The sequence below is a fragment of the Meleagris gallopavo genome, chromosome 16 (genome assembly GCF_905368555.1).
Source record: "Meleagris gallopavo chromosome 16, MGAL_WU_HG_1.1, whole genome shotgun sequence".
In the NCBI taxonomy this organism is placed as follows: domain Eukaryota; kingdom Metazoa; phylum Chordata; class Aves; order Galliformes; family Phasianidae; genus Meleagris; species Meleagris gallopavo.
In genome coordinates, this window is record NC_139419.1 from 4,287,604 (window position 1) to 4,299,991 (window position 12,388).

Consider the following 12,388-nt stretch of genomic DNA (forward strand, 5'->3'; position numbering starts at 1 on the left):
ACTTCACCCAGCACACTTCCACAGTAGTCATGTACCACCAAGAGCACACGTTAAAACACATGCAACAGAACCCCACCACTAATAGAATAAAAACAAACAAACAAAAAAAACAACAACCAAAAAACAAACAACCCCCCCCAAACAAACAAAGAAAAAAACAAAAACCACTTACCCTCAACCCTCCCTCTCTTGCTCCCAGAACCCTCAGCTGCCTATTTATTGCCCCAGCAGAGCCACACACATCCCAGGCTGGCCCAACCATTGGCTCTCCCCAGACCTCCTCATTAGCCCCAGCTGCTCCTGCCACAGCAATTTGGGTATACCTGGAGCAGCAGTAATTTTTTCTTCTCTGAGTTGCTTTCCTACCTGGGCCACCCTGACACCTCCTCCAATTCCTCTCTCCTCCATCATCACCTCTATATCTTCCATCTTTTCCATGCATTGCACTGCACTTTGATGTTATTACACTGGACTTTCTGGGGATATTCTTATACTGGGCTGGGGCAGCATGGAGAACCCAACAGGGCCCTACGGTCTTCCCAAGTCCATCAGATTTCAGCCGGGGCTGAAATCATTCCATTACCAATCCCCAGCAGCCTCAGCCCAGAGCTGGTTTGCATTTGCAGCTCCCAGCCCCGTGCATTGCTGCTGTAGGGAGAGAGAGGATGGGGGAGAAAAATACGTGGCAATCACTTGCTGTCCCTTCCTCTCCACCCTTGGCCCCATGGGTGATGGCATGTGAGGTGACACGGCCGTGCTGAGCTCACCCTGTGCTGAGGACACGGGCAGATCAATATTTGCCGAGTGGGAAAGGGGACAACCGCTGCAGGAGAAAAAGGTTCTCTTTGCAGCATAATAAGAGGGTATCAGAGCTAATGGAGAGGAAAGGAGATAAAACCCTAAATCGACACGACAGTGTCCCCTGAGCTCAGTTGTGTGTGCTCAGGCTGAAAATCCACATGGTGACAGGTAGGGAAGCTGTGGTTCTGGCACAGAGCTTTGCTGCTCCCTCGCAGTCCGCACGCCTTTGCCCAGTTTCTCCCAGTGTAACACTGCACGGCAATGGGATGGCGACCAGTGGCAGATCTTTGAAGCCCCCCCAAAAAAGGACTGACTTTTCATGTGTTATTGTCATGGCTTTTTAATAAGCCTAGACATGAGGTTGGAAAGAAGCCAGCGTTGGCATCCCTGCAGCCCACACCTCCCCATCACCCCAGTGAATCCGTGCATGCCGTGCCCAGGGCCACATGTAGGATAGAGGCTGGAAATTCCCTGTGTGGGTTGGGATGAGCCCTCCTGGCACAGCTTACACCCATCCCTGCATCCTGGTACCATCCCCACTGCAGCCCTGGGGATTCATTGCAGCCCCATGCGATCTGAGCTGTGATCAGAGCTGCGTTGTGTTCAGCACAAAATGAGCACATAATAAGTGACAGCCCCTGTCCGTTACGGTCTGTCTGATGGGGACATGCAGTAAGAAGGTGGGAGAAGGGATTTATTGTTATCCCTGCCTTGCTGCTGAGCTATGACAGAGCTGAGCACTGCAGCTGGGTTTTGGGAAGGGAAGGGAAGGGAAGGGAAGGGAAAGGGAAGGGAAGGGAAGGGAAGGGAAGGGAAGGGAAGGGAAGGGAAGGGAAGGGAAGGGAAGGGAAGGGAAGGGAAGGGAAGGGAAGGGAAGGGAAGGGAAGGGAAGGGAAGGGAAGGGAAGGGAAGGGAAGGGAAGGGAAGGGAAGGGAAGGAACTGACTTTCCGTCAGTTTGGTTGACAGTGCCATGGACAAGGAGACATGTCACTGATGATGGGTGACAACACACTGTGGCCCTTGGTCCAAGTGCTGTGTCCCTGCAGGGTGATGGGATGGCACCTGGGAGAAGGCAACCTGCCTTAGAGGTGGCTCAATTTGCTCCCAAATATAAGGAAATTTGGATCTGTTTGATAAAGACCAACTGTGCCATGGGCACCAGCTGCACCGTGGGACATCTCAGCTTGACGTTTTCCTTGGGTGAGCAAATACAGTGTTCACATCTGACACCATCATGACCAAAACACCGGTCATTTCAGGGGGTGCTTCCCAAGGCAAAGAGCACTCAGCAAATGCAGCTGTGGATGTCCAGAAGAAGCGGATGCCTCAGCAAATCGGCACGGCCCTGGAGGCTGGAACTGCACGCCGGGCTGCAGGCGAGGGAACTAATTTTAACTGCTGAGCAGCATCCTTCCTGCCAACCACGGAGGGATTAGAGTAACAGTTCTTGAAATTATTTAAAAATAACATCAGACTTAATCATAGCTATTTATTAAATCCATTATCCTCTGTCAGCTAGGGGACACTGATTCATTCAGCTGTGGAAGTTCTTAAACCTCTTATGGCCAAAAATCTTACAGCACTTTTTTTTCCTAATGGGGTCCCAGTAGCCATTATTCCTTCAGTCCCTGAATCTGTAACTGCAGGAATTGAGACAGAAAATCTGACAGTGAATATGGGGATAGGGAACAATGGAGCAGTGGAGAAACATACGTACTCAAATTCTGCATGCTGCTCCAGGTGGACAGGATATCTGCACGGTGCTTCTTTGCCCCATTTCCTGAGGCTGAAATTCACGGCTCTATGGGAAGAAAGGAAAGGAAGGGAGGTGGAATCTCAGAGCTTCCTATTGCCCCACTGTGGGTGTTCCAGCAGATTGTCCTCCGGACACACAGAGGGAATGCCTGCAGACAATGGAGCTGCTGACTGCCCGTGCCCAGAGCCTCCTCCTCTGGGGCCTTTCTGCAAGTTGGGGCTGACCCAGCCTAGAGTTATAGGATCACAGAATCATAGCATTGTTAAGGCTGGAGAAGACCACCAAGATCACCAAGCCCAACCCAAACATTGCTGCACGTTGCACACAAGAGGACAGGGCAGTGCCCACAAGTGAATCGATGCATCCCGTGACCTTCTCTAAGAGAACTGCTGGCAATCCTCACTCCCAGATGCAAGCTTTGCAATAATTGCTTACAAAAGCCCCAAACCACAACGTGCTGTGGATGCTCCAAATGAATTCCCTGCATTTCTTTTTTTTTTTTCTTCCCCCCATTCATTAAACAGAAGGTGATATTGATCTGTGGCTGCCGCAGATCTGCCCTCACACAGAGCTCAGGGGGCCTGCAGGTGCTCTGGAAACTGCAATAAATAGTGGTGGGAGGATTACTGGCGGCGGTTGCAGAGAGCACAGTGATTCTCAGAGAGCAGTGCAACCACCCGGGGACCTTCAGCCAGGTGGGGTTTCCCAGCACAGCGTTTCCTGCCAGCTGCAAAACCAATGCAGAGCAGGACACGCTTCATCTGAGTTGTCCAAGTAACAAAAGAGGTACATGCATCCATAGTCAGGGAGGGAAAGCCTGTCTTTTTTTCACTATAGCAATATTTGCTATAGAAAGGAGCCTTCTGTGCTGCTTCAGCGCACACAGACATTGCAGCTTCCAGGGCTGAAAGCAACAGTCCTCTTCCCTTCCCTTCCCTTCCCTTCCCTTCCTTCCCTTCCCTTCCCTTCCCTTCCCTTCCCTTCCCTTCCCTTCCCTTCCCTTCCCTTCCCTTCCCTTCCTTCCCTTCCCTTCCTCCCTTCCCTTCCCTTCCCTTCCCTTCCCTTCCCTTCCCTTCCCTTCCCTTCCCTTCCCTTCCCTTCCCTTCCCTTCCCTTCCCTTCCCCCTCTTTCCTCTCCAATCCCTCCCTACCTCTTTCCTTCCCTTTTCCCCTTTCCTTTTCCTTTTCCCCAGGGTCTCCCTGCAGTCTGGCTGGGGGGCTCTGAGCACCTGCAGATGTCCCTGTTCAGTGCATGCAATGGAACCAGATGGTCTTTAAAGATCCCTTCTACAACAGAAGAAAATAAACCAGTTCTACCAACCCCAAACTGGTGCCCTTTCAGTACTTTACCTCTGCAAAGACTCACAATGCCTCGATTTTTTTTTTTTTTCCAGATCATTATTTCTAAAGCTGAAATGGACGGTGAAAATGGAAAACACCACAGCCTCAATCCTCTGTGTGCTCCATCCTGCTGCCGTATGCTATAGAGAAAGGCAGACTTCTCTAAGCTCTAACACAGAATCCAGGAAGAAAGAGGGGGTTTTTTACAGATCTGGTCTTTGAAAAGATGAAATTTCCTCTCCTTGACTTGCAAATTCACCCCTGCAGGCACTGCTGTCTGTTCCCAAGGAGCGCTCAGAGCCTCCCAGCCATGGCTTGTTTTCCTACAGGTACTGCAACCCTATTGCCAGGCTCCCTTTGCTCTTCCCGCCCAGGGCTGGCACCCAGAGAGGGAGGAACCACAGAACTCCTCACATTTGTATTTCTGGTGTTAAATGGGCCCTGTTCTGGTGATGTCGGGCACGTGAAAAGCTGAAGCTGATTCTGTTCATCAAAGGGATCTGCATTGCTGTGGACGGAACCAAAGTCTGGCCCCACTTCCACAGTGCAGTCACTGCTTTAGAGGATGACAAATGTGTTTCTTCTTTCTGTAGCTGCCTCTGAGGCTCTTTGGGAGCACATAACTGCCTCCCTGCAAAACTGCAGGCTTTTCCTTCTACGATTATCATGCTAACATTACTCACATCCATCAGCACTGCGATTGTCTCGCAATCAAGATCCTAAGAACAGCTGCCCAGGAAGTGGGCGCTGCTCTTTGTTTGCACACATGCACCCAAAGCCAAATGGAGAACCTCAAGTCCCAGCTCCCGAGGCAAAAAGACCCCTTGTGTTTCCTGACCTCTCAGCCTGCAGAAAGAGCAGAGAGGAAACATATGGACCGGTTATTCTTTAATGTGGGATTGTCTGCATCCCTCCTACTTTCAACTCATCCCAGATTTGCATCCCACCAAGCGGCCATATGGTGGGTTTGCCTCTCTGGATGGAGGGCCAGGCAAGCTGCAGGTTGTGGGCAGCAGGTGGGCTGCTTCCAACTTGCTTCCCACCAACACGAGGCTGCGCTGTGCTTACACCTGGGTGCTTTTCTTCCATAGAGATAGGGAAGTCAGGTCATTTCTCAGCAAACAGATGAAAGAGGTTCTCATGTCTTTATGCCTGGAGAGGAACCTGGTTGGGTCACCGGCCCTGGAGGTGTTCCAGAACCATGGGGATGTGGCACTGAGGGATGTGGTTTGGTGCCATGGTGGGGAAGGGCAGGGGTTGGACTTGGGGATCTGAGATGGCTTTTCCAGAGGTTCTGTGATTCTATTGATTCTGTAATCTTCTACCAGATCCTCTCCAAGAAGAAACCTGACCTTACTGATACGGCACTTGTAGTGACTCGCTCCCTCTGATGCATGCTGCCCTGCTCCATTCTCTCTTTCTAGAATAAGAAACCTGCTCACAGGAGCTGTCCTGGGCCAGGGGATGGGACAGGTTATGTGCAACAGGGTGTCACTGCTTTTTATCTGGGGAGTATGACCAGCAGCTTCTCTGTAGGCAGCTCGGGGAGAAGAAAGCTGTCTTCCCATATCCCGCTCAGCGCTCACTGAAGTCCCACTTGATCTGGCAGTGCTGTCACTAAAATAACACAGATCATTTTCAGACAGCAATGGTGAGCTGCCTCACGCCCATTGCCTACATCTCCCCCAGGCAGGGAAGACAGCCAGGACTTCTGCAATACACATTGAGAAGGTTTGAGTGCTCAATCCCACTTGCTTCAATGCAGCTGCTGTGTCAAAATCTCACAGGCATCCCGAGCAACTCAACCCAAAGGAGTACTGTCCAAACCTGCTCAGGAACAGAAGCCCCAGAGAGCTCCCAGTCTCAGCCAAAGCCCAGATAGCCCAGAGATGCATTCTGCCCTCTGTAAGCTGAAGGCTTGATGTAAATATGCTCTGCACAGCTCATGAGTGTGGCATTGGCGTTTCTGATTAACAGCCACTGGCCAGGGCTGTGTGTGGTTTCAGACAGAGCGGCTGCAGTGCTTTAGCAAAAGCTGCAGCAGTGATGTAGGTTGGAGCCTGCTCATCTCACAGACAGCTGTATCTCCAGGAGGAGCTTTTGAAAGAGGAAGACCCGACCCTTTGTCTGAGTATGATGCACATTTTCCTTTTTAATATCATTTTGAAGAGTATCTGTTACCGAAAAGGGCTTATGGGGATATCTGCTGGCTCCTGAGACAGTTATTGTAAGCAGGACTCGAGCTGTGGAAAGATCAAACACTCCCCAGCTGCTGAACTCACAGTGCCCTTTCAGCAGCTGTCAGTATCGTGCAGCTCCTGCGATCTACTCCTTGCAAACCAGCAGCTCTGACTTGCACAGCCACCACCACAGTCAGTCCCAACTCGTGGCTGGTGAGCATCACGCCGTCTGCAGGCATTGCTCCCCTCTGGATGCTCCCTTCTCAGGGCACGTTTTCCCTGTGCTGCCATGGGGACACCTGGGACAACTGCTGTCAGAGCGCACAGCCCTTGGCTAGCAGCAATCAGAGTGCTGGTTTGCACTGCATCTCAGGTGCTCTGTCCCATGTCAGCCCACCAAATTGCAGTGGGTTGGAAAATGGCTTTAGATGTGTAGCACGATGGACTGGCTTCACCTTAGGGAGCAGGTGAGGAATTCCCCTGTGTGGAAACATGTCCTTCTGCCAGGCACCCTCTGGTGTTTTGGGCTCCAGCCCTGATGAGAAGCTCTGTGCTTATGAGCTGCTGGGAATATTGGGCTCCTTGGTGCTATGAAGTTTCAGCAGAAGGCAAGAGAGGAGCATTTGGAGGTGGACATCAGGAAGGGAGCTGTGCTCTCACACTGCTGATGGCAACCCAGCCATCAACAAAGCCACTTCGCTAGGACTGCAGAGGCTGCTAAAGCCAGACCGTTTCCAGGGAATATAAAATGACCTTAAACAACACAAGACTAACAGATGTGCTCTGGAGAGGCAGAGCTGCCATCACAGCTGGTTGGGTCGGACAGAGCTGAGACCCAAAGCCCCTTACACCTGCAGTGGTGCTGGGAGCAGTGCTTCCCTGCTGCAGATGGATGTACCTCTGTGTCTTAAGGAAGCAGCACAGCCAGAGGTTGGCTCTGCCACCCAGAAACGTGCATCTCAGAGATCCTTTTCAGAAACAATTAACAGAAAACACTGATTGTGAAAACGCCCGATGGTGACGCAACAGTTGGGCATTTGAATGTACAAAGAACAGCGAGGCAGCTTCGTGACTCCTCAGCACGTTACCACCGCCTTTGTTAAAAATATAATCCTTCCAGATAGCCTGAAAAGGAACAAAACCCCCCAGACTCAAGCCACAGCTTGTTTCCTGTAACACAAAGCCGCAGGAAAACTCCCCCAAAAGCACAGCAGCCAAAGGATTAAATGCGTTTTTGCTTCGGCTGCTGACACGTTGCTGGAGGAGCCAGAGCCCTGCAGCTCCCCATGGCCTGTCGAGCCTTTCCCAGTGTGCACGACTTGCCTCTGCCGTGCTGTCAAGCAGCCATGCTAATGCTTAGCAGCAGGAGCAGTATTTAAGCATATTATCAATCTCCACCAGCTATTCATACCGCTCCACTGCACAGACACACAGACAGAGCGTGATCAGAGCACGGATAGTGGCCCTTTGCTCTATCTTTTTTACACTTAGCAGCTATTTTCTCCTGCTTCCAAGCAGGTTTTGGAAAGTGTTGTTATGCTGACACACCCTGATTGCACTTGGTTGCACCAGCTTATAAGCCACGTTGTCCCCTGTTAGCCTGAGCCTAAAAGGTGAAAACAGAATCTTGTGACATTCCTTCCTCTGACAATCCCTCCTTTGGGACAAAGGTCCCAAGGCGTGAGGCTGTCAGTGTGATGCTGCCCATGCCCAGCTCACAGCCTATGTGTGTTTCCAGCCCTGTCCTTGCAAACGTGCCCCTCCAGCACGAAGGAAGGCACGCCGGTCGCTTGGCTCAGTGAAGGCACCACCAAGTGCTGCTGCAGAGACCTGTGAGCACAGATGGGAGCACGAGTGCTGTCCTGGCTTAGCAACAAGCTGCATCACCCCCGGCAGTCAGTGCCCTTCTGCTGCCCAGAAAAATGTCAGCTTTCTACCAGCCAGAAACAAATTTACTGCTTATGAGGATTGCCATCAGCTCAACTCAGGGCTCTGTGGTTGGAAGGTGAACAGGAAACAGTGCAGGAGAAAGCTATCAAAGAGATGAGGTCAGATCCCATTCCTACTTTGCACAACTCCATCTCAGCCCGCTCAAAATGCAGAAAGCAGCACCAGCTTCCCAGCAAGGAGGTGGGCTCAGCACAAAACCTGTGTGTGCCAACACATTGCTGTGAATGCAGCTGCTCTTCTCTCCTGTTCTATTTTCCAAGGTGTGAGTTCAGTTCTGCTTTGAGAATTTCCTAAAAAACAAACAAACAACCTCAGATTCCAAGCAGGATGCAGGTGAAATGATGCATGGTTTTTGCTGGCTGAGCAGTTTGTCTGGCAGGACCGAGCTGCTAACATAAGTCCAGTAAGACAGATGGATGTTGGAGGCCGCAGCACACCGCTGCAGTGTGACTCCTCTTCAGGAGCCTCCCTCCCATCTTCTGTGCAATGGAATTGATTTTAGCTGCTGGCAGCAAGAGATGGGAGTCCTCTTTGTGACCGCCTCCAACTCGTGCAGGGTTAGCAACCACCCATCCTTTGCATGCACCCTGCCCCCAGCGTCCCACACCCAGCAGCAGCTCTGCCTGCCCGGCTTCCCAGGGCTGGCTGGTGCTGCTGCCCGAGCTCAGCAGTAAAGGACTGATTGAAGGGTGCTGTGCTCTGATCGAAACTTTGCCACCTGGTGTGACTGGCATCATTGTAAACACCCTTGGGTGCCTGTGAGACCCAAAACGCCCCTCTGGGCTGCTGCTAACTGCAGCTCTTTCATCTTTGTACCCCTTGTTCTCATTTTAGATGCCAGAGATTGAATCCCAGCATAACCCCTGTGGGGTTGGTGAGCAGTAAAAGCCATCAAGGCTGCTGCTTGGTTCTGCTGACCCGGGGCAGAAGGACACAGGACTGGACATGACACCGTTCACTCCTACCAGACAGAGCCAAGCAAATTGCTGGCAGTTATGATTCAGCACGTCTTTGGTGCAGAGCTGCCGAGTTCAGAGTTTCTACAGCAACCCGCTTCCTCATGCACACAATGCTTTCTCTTGCACGTGTTCCCAACCCTGGCTTTTAATCAGACTGTACAGCTAATATAGTGCAAATGAAGTGCACCTTGAGCTGCGTGATAAATCTCACTTGCTCTTTCCTATTCCTTAGTCAGGCAAAAATCCTGCTAACCGATCACTGATCCAATTTAAGACTGGAAAGGAAAATGGGGAGAGATTGCTGGAGCTGTCTGATGTTAGCAGCATATATCACTAATTTGCACATATGCTTTTGTCACAACATTATGAGAATATCTATTGCAACAGCCAGCAAAAGAAGCATCCTGCTCTTTGCAAGGACCTGAAATCTGCATTTCCTATGTTCTACAATAATTATGCAATATCCATCACCCCTTCAGACTGTTTCATCCCTAACTTTTAACTTACAAATTGAGATTAAAGTGGGACAGACAACCCCTCATCTTATTCTCAAGCAGCCACCAGGTTGCTTTTTTCCCATCACTACTGAAACCAGCATGTTTCCTGCCACAAGAGTGTATTTGGGTTTCATCCACAAAAAGGTTACCAGTCCTGCTTTGCTGGATGCTGGCTTGCTCTTGTCATCTAGCCACTGGTATTTTTTCATAGCTAGAAAGTTTGGGCACAGAAAAGGCCCAATCCAACTCCTAAATCATAGAATCATAGAATCACAGAACGGCCTGGGTTGAAAAGGACCACAGTGCTCATCCAGTTCCAACCCCTGCTGTGTGCAGGTCGCCAACCAGCAGCCCAGGCTGCCCAGAGCCACATCCAGCCTGGCCTCGAATGCCTCCAGGGATGGGGCATCCACAGCCTCCTTGGGCAACCTGTTCCAGTGCCTCACCACCCTGTGTGAAAAACTTCCTCCTAATATCCAACCTAAATCTCAGTTTAAAACCATTCCCCCTTGTCCTATCACCACCCACCCTTGTTAACAGCCATTCCCCCTCCTCTTTATATGCTTCTTTATCCTCCCCAAAACGTATTCTGTTTGTAAATGTATGCAGAGTGCTGTCGGCCAGGGCAATGTTCTGTGCTGGTAAGCTGGCCATGCTGGAAGACACAAGAGATGATCCCCAGGAAAAAGTCATGGCCATACTGCATGTCATTCCTATGGTTTCCTGATGAGCACCGAGGAGAAAAAGGATGCTGGAAAGAAGGCATTCCTGTGGAATAAATCAGAGCCTATTCTGTGAAACTACAGCAGTATTACAGACCAAGCACTCGTGGCATTCATTTACTAGCAAGAACCACAAAATGAAACCGGGACTTCCCAGTTCTCCATTCCAGTAAATAGCAAGGCATGAATCTTCCCTGCTTCCACACCATGGGTCCCTGCAGCAGAACAATGCTGCAGCCTGACAGTGAGGTGCAAAAAAGCACCTTTTCCATCAGTTTCCTCTTTATCAGCAGTAGCTGCTTCTTCCAGTGCATGAAAATCTCCATTTCTACATTCACAGCAGCACTTTTAAAAACAGCTTCAGTTCTGTCACCCTTTTTCCTATGTCCACAAACTGCAGTGACTCCTGCATGGCCAAAGAACAGAGGGGCATCAGAGCCAACTCCCTTTTATTTAGACTAGACTGACTCCAGCGTGCTGTTGTGCATGATTAGGGATGGACACGGAGCTCCCTACACACACTGCCTGGAAACAGAGCTGTTTGTAAGGCATGCATGTTCTGGCAAGCCAGAGGAATGTCCAGAAGGCAGGTGGAAATTGTACAGTAAGGTGAGGAAAATATCTCAGGTTGTCTGGTTCTGCAGAATTAAACAGTGGCAATTACAGAGGGTGAGAAACTTGGGATTTCTGGGTAGTGAAGATAAGCACTGGGAGAAAACCAATGGCCACGTTCACTTGAGTAAAGACATTGGCAAACAGTGGCTTCCTTGTGAATTATTAATAGGGCAGGAGGGCTGAGTGATTTCTCTCCAAATCAGTGCAAAAATAAATAAATTAGTAAATGGAGAAAGCCCTGAAATCTGAGCTTTGGGAAGCAGAAAAAGAACATCAAGAGCTGGACTTCCCACTTCTAAAAACAACATGGAGAGAGATGGTGAGGTTGTGAGTATGGGAATACAACCCTATGCTATTCATTAACTTTTAAAAGCTGAAACAGAGCCATTGGTTCATTTGTACTGAGCAGATCCACATTGACAGTATGAAGGAGCAGCTTCAGCTCTGACTCTTCACTTAATCCCAGGATGAGTAATTCGGATGGGTTTCTGCTGAGAGGAAAGAAAGTGTTGACCAAGAGGCTCAAGTTTAAGTGAAATAAATTTATGTTAAAGGCAATTTTCCACATACAGGTTAAACAGAATCTGCCTTTTTACCTGGGGACGTATCTTTCCAGCTCCAGAGCAAACCAAATGAACTCCCATACCTTAGAAGAACTTTCATGCTGGCTCAAATGGGACCAGAACTTCTGAACCTACAATGTTCTAAGAATGATGCTACATCTATATCAGTTCAGAATCTGGAATACAGTCCCAGTTTCTATGCTGGCACTCAGATCTGCTACGATGCACCAAAATAACCTTTTCCAGTTCTTGACTCACACTATAGATATGAAATCCTCTGTTCTAAAGAGGCATTTCAGGAAATGTCACAACAACACTCACTGGTGTGCAAAAATATATTAGAATCTGGTAAGAAAAGGAGCACCTTCAGCTTTTGTGGAGCATCACAGCAGGAAAAGCTTGTTTTAGGAACCTCACTGCTTGAACTCCTTACTTCCAGGTGAAATCTTTGCTGAATGTGGCCCAGCAGAAAGAATTGTAATTGAAGAGCTAAGTAACATCATGCCACAGACTCGGGGAGGCATAGAACACATCAAAGAGCAGAGGAGATGACAGCCATCCTCACCCAGGAGAATGACCTCACCATCCAGCTGCATGCTGACAGCTACAAACAGCGGATGGTTAAAGGCTTAGCACTGAGTTTTGAGTTAGGCAGAGCATCAGGTTTCATAAGAGCCTCATCTGGAATGAAAGAAGAGCATATGGGGATGATGCATAAGATTCACGGGCAGCCTGACTACCTTAAATACAGTTAAGTTCTTAGAACACAGGAGAATGGGAGGTTCCATGGCTAAAGAAGCAGAGCTGCTCTCATGGGTCCTGAGTTTTCTTTCTGGTCAATTACTGATGCCCAGCTAGGACTAATGCAAATCAGCTGTCAACTTTTTGAAGAGTGAGCTCTTATGGTAAGGAGATGTGTGCACGTGTATCTAAACAAAATTCACTGTTTTGTGCTTAACAGTGGGAGGCTGGGGTCTGGAGATTCAGATCAATTACAACAACAG